We start from the raw sequence: 4,533 nt of genomic DNA, 5'->3' as shown, positions 1-4,533 counted from the left end.
CACTCACCAGCAGTCCCAAAATCCTGCGGCGGGGGTCGTGGGTAGCTGGCGGGTGTCAGGCAACCCTGCGCTCCCGCTACCCCGGCGCTGATCCGGCCGGCTGAGGCCTGTGGCCCTACTCAGGCCGGTTTCTGCTTCCCTAACTAATGCAGTCTCGGCACTGTCTGTTTCTACTGCCACCATAGAACCCAATATGCACAGAGTGCACAGTTGATGCTCAATAAATGCTCACCTGTAAGTGATGGATGAAACCTCTCAATTGGTCCATATTAGAATGTGGATGTGCGTGAAAAGCCCAGTATTCTAGAGAATTTCTAATAAGACATGTCTCTCTTGCAGACAAAACAGTACCAAACAGTATCAACAGTACCAACAAAGCCCAGCGTCACAGAACTACTCTTAATGAATGTGTGCTTATTGTGAAATGTTTAAGCAATGCTAAGCACAAAGAAGTACGTTGTTAAAATATTAATAATGCCTTAATGATCCTGTTACCCAGAAATATCCAGTATTACCACTTGCTAAGCATCCAGATACCTTGGCATCTTACAGACAGATAGAGAGCCATGCATAAATGAGATCACTCTGTTTATGCTCCTTTGTAATAAAAAGAGTCTAATTCAATTTTCCTTGCATTTATTCAATGAGGCAAAACCCCAAGTGGCTCGGAAGAAATTGCTGGAGTGTAGAGAGAGATTTCCTCTCTAGAAGAGACAATATTTTTCATGGGTTCTCTAAAGGTTTTGAGAAAGGTCATCGTTAAAATGAAGCAAGCCAGGGATGATGATGGTACACACCTGCAGTTCCAGAACTTGTGAGGTACAGACATGAGGATCTGAGTTCCAGATTATCCTTGGCCATAGAGTGAGTTTGAGGTCCACCTGGGCTACAGTGACCTTGTCTCATAAACAAAAAGCTGGCAATGATTAATAATGAACCCATAGTGCCCCTCTGTGTTGTGACTGGCTCTCTGCTTTGGAATGTGAGAATCAGGTGGGTTTTGGAGGGAAGACAGTGCTGCCTGTGAACTTGACCCCTTGAAGAGTATTCTCCTTTTGAGGGGGAATGGCTGTGGGTGGTGGCTTTGTCTCTTCAAATGCATGGACGAAGCCTTCCAGAGCTTGGAGCTCCAACACACACGGCAACCACGCTGCTGAACCTATCTCAAGAGTGAATGTGGTTTGGGAGGGAATAGCATGGGCTCAGCTAATTTGATTTGGCGGTGCGGTCAAGGAGTTTCCGAAATGTCAGATGTTAATATGATGGCTGGCAGGCTCTACAGTGGGAGCCAGAAGTAGCGGGTGGATGGCTGGGCAGCGTCATCTGTTGTCCAGGAGGGATGTGCAAGAAAGGAAGTGGAAAGGGGGAGAAGAAGAAAGCAGGTTGAAGGAGGGAGGGAAAGTGGAAGGACAGAGGCTGCTGGCGCCGTGATCAGGAGGGGAGGGAGAGGAGAGGTGAGGTGAGTCTGGCCTGCAGCAGCAAGGAACATGAGCTTCAGGACTAGACTGGATTTACACTCTGACAGGCTTTGGCAACCTGATGGAACTCTCAGTGCTATTCAGAGGGATGCACCCTGCAGTCCTTTGCAGCATGACTTGCTGTGTTTCTCCAGCCCTTTCTTCCCAGGGTCTGGTCCTGGTGATGACCTGGTCTCTGAAGTGACTAGAATTGATCTTCTCTCAGAGATGACCTGGAGGCTCAGGATGAGAACCAGGTCAGATGCACTCAGGGCCTTGTCCCACTGTAGGTGTCCAGAAAGAGCTCTGGTATGTTCTTTGGGGGTATTCCTTATATGGTCAACAGACCTGGGCTATGAGGGACAGGAGACAGAAGCTGGGGTGGGTTTAGGGAGAGCCTAAGGCTTAGTGACTCCTAATTGAACTGGGAAGATGTGATCTGTAGGAAGGGTAGAACCACAGAGATGGCCCTCTGAAGTCAACATAAGATAACTCATGGTCCAGTGCTGGGTTTTGAGGGAAGAGGGGCCTGGATAAGCTAAATAAATAAATAAATAAATAAATAAATAAATAAATAAATAAATAAATAAAGTTAGGAAACCCCTAGACAGTGACCACCCCCCACTCCTACTTCCCAAGAAGGCTACCTGGTGGGGGGGCTTTCATGGTAACTGACTTTCAAAGCTCCTCAAATACCCATTTCGTAAAGCAGAAAGCAGGTCAGTGTCTAAGGAGGGCTAGGGACCTGCCACAGGGAGCTCAGAGGCACTTGAGGGTAGGGATAGTGGTAGAAGTGGGGACCAGGCAGCCAGGCTCTGTGCAGCAGTTCAGATGTTCACTTCAACATTTCTTCTTCTTTACTTATTTGTTTAATTTATTTATGTGTGCGCATGTATATTTGTACACGTGTGTGGGTGCACACATGCCATGGTGTACATGAAGAAGTCAGAGGACAACGTTCAGAAATTAATTTTCTCCTTCTACCATGTGGGTCTTAGGGAATGAACTCAAGCCATCAGGTATCATAGCAGGCTGTTTTTGAGACAGTCCTACACAGCCCAGTGTATTAGGGTTCTCTAGAGGGACAGAATTTACAGAATGAATCAATCTACACACCTTCCTTCCTGTCTATCTGTCTGTCTGTCTGTCTGTCTATCTATCTATCTATCTATCTACCTACCTACCTATCTGCCATCTATCTATCTACCTACCTACCTATCTGCCATCTGTCAATCTATCTATCTATCCATTCACCCATCCATCCATCCATCCATCCATCCATCCATCCATCCATCAAGACAATTTATAAGAATGGCTTACAGGTTCTGGTCCAGCTAGTCCAACAATGGCTGCCTACCAATAGAAGTAGTAAGAATTCAACAGTTGTTTAGTTCACAATGCTGGATGTCTCAGCTGGTCTTCAATATATGCCAGAATCCTTAAGAAGTAGGCTGCAATGCCAGTGAAGGAATGAACTTGTTGTCAGTGAGAGCCAGAATAAGCAGGCAAAGAGAGAAAGCATCCTTCTCCCATGTCCTCTATCTAAGCTGCCTGGAGAAAGTGTGGCCTAGATTAAAGGTGGATCTTCCCACCTCAAAAGATCTGGACTAAAGGTGGATCTTGTCATCTCTGCAGATCTTGATTAAAAGTTCCTCTTCCCACTTAAGTGATTTAAGTAAGAAAAAAAAAAACCCTCACAGCTTGGGTTTTACTTAATTCCAGATATAGTCAAGTTGGCAACCAAGAATAGCCATTACACCCAGACTGACCTCAAACTCGCTATGTAATTGAGGGTGACCTTGAACTCCTGACCCTTCTATCTCCACCTCTGAGTGCTGAAATTACAGGTGTGTGCTACCCTGTCTGGCCTGGCATTTCAGTTTTGAGGAGCAGTGAATGGTTAGTAGAGACAGTTCCAGAATGCCTCAGTTTCTCCTCCACGGATCCAAACTGGACCTGTGCCTGTCAGGCCTGTCAGTTTCTTCTGGTTGCTGTAACAAGTGGCCACGGCTCAGGGTCTGAAGACAGCACAGGTTTGTCTGTTTCTGAAACACCCTATCCCCTGGTTAGTACTGGAAGTTGCATTCCCCGTGGTGGTTTTGAGAGGACCCATTTCCTAGCCCCATCCAGCTTTTGGTAGAGGCCGCCTCTGTGTCTTGGCATCTCCCTTGCTTTGTTTCCAGAGCCAGTGACTCTGAGCCAATTCCTTCTTCTCATGATACCACCCTGCAGGTTTCCTTTCCTGATGACGTTGTGCCCACCTGGGTCACGCTGCTTCTTCTCCCATGTCAGGGTCAGTCACAGCAGCCTGGATTCCATCTGTGACAGCAACACTCATGGCTGTGTGAGCTTACACATCTGTAGTTCTGGGAATCAGGATGAGAGCATCTCTGAGGAACAGATGGGTGGTTCTTATGGGTCAAAGGTGGAGGCCAGGTCTTGTTCAGGCCTTGCCTCTTCATATGTAAGACAGGGAACCACACCAGCTTATGACTCTGAAAGATTCCATGGCCTTGTGACTGAGGCGCTTCCATTCGGGTTTCATTATTTTGTGAACCTGTAACTGGTGAGTTCTCACATGCCCTTACCTTGATTGTATAGCCTTGGGGTTGGAAGTTCATTGAATGTTCTCTCTGTTTTGCTACAGAGGAAAGAAGGCTACATAACCTGTTGTCATGTTAGAGTGGAGACATGACCCCCATTTAAAAATAGCTTTTGAATATTTATTTATTTTAATTTATGTGTATGAGTGTTTTGCCTGCATATATGTCCATATACCATGCACATTTCTGCTACCCAAAGAAGTAAGAAGAGGGCATTGGTTGGATCCCCTGAAACCTGAGTTACAGATGATTGTGAGTCACCTTGTGGGTGCTGGGAATCAAACCCAAGTCCTCTGCAAAAGCACAAAGTGCTCTTAACCACAGAGCCATTTTCCAGTCCTATGATTGCTTTGTAATGTTCAGTTAGCAAACTTGCAGATCACACACACACACACACACACACACACACACACACACACACACACAGAGAGAGAGAGAGAGAGAGAGAGAGAGAGAGAGAGAGAGAGAGAGAG

At 46.4% G+C, this 4,533-nt stretch overlaps 1 protein-coding gene across 4 annotated transcripts in view; it reads left to right on the top strand.

The window, feature by feature from the left end:
* The window catches only part of Rap1gap2 (RAP1 GTPase activating protein 2), a 201,578-nt gene that overhangs the window by 111,013 nt on the left and 86,032 nt on the right, over positions 1-4,533 (top strand). The window lies entirely within an intron of this gene.

Source organism: Mus caroli, chromosome 11 (assembly GCF_900094665.2).
Source record: "Mus caroli chromosome 11, CAROLI_EIJ_v1.1, whole genome shotgun sequence".
Taxonomy (NCBI): Eukaryota; Metazoa; Chordata; class Mammalia; order Rodentia; family Muridae; genus Mus; species Mus caroli.
Note: the sequence above shows the minus strand (reverse complement) of the source record. Positions and strands in the feature narration are given on the sequence as shown.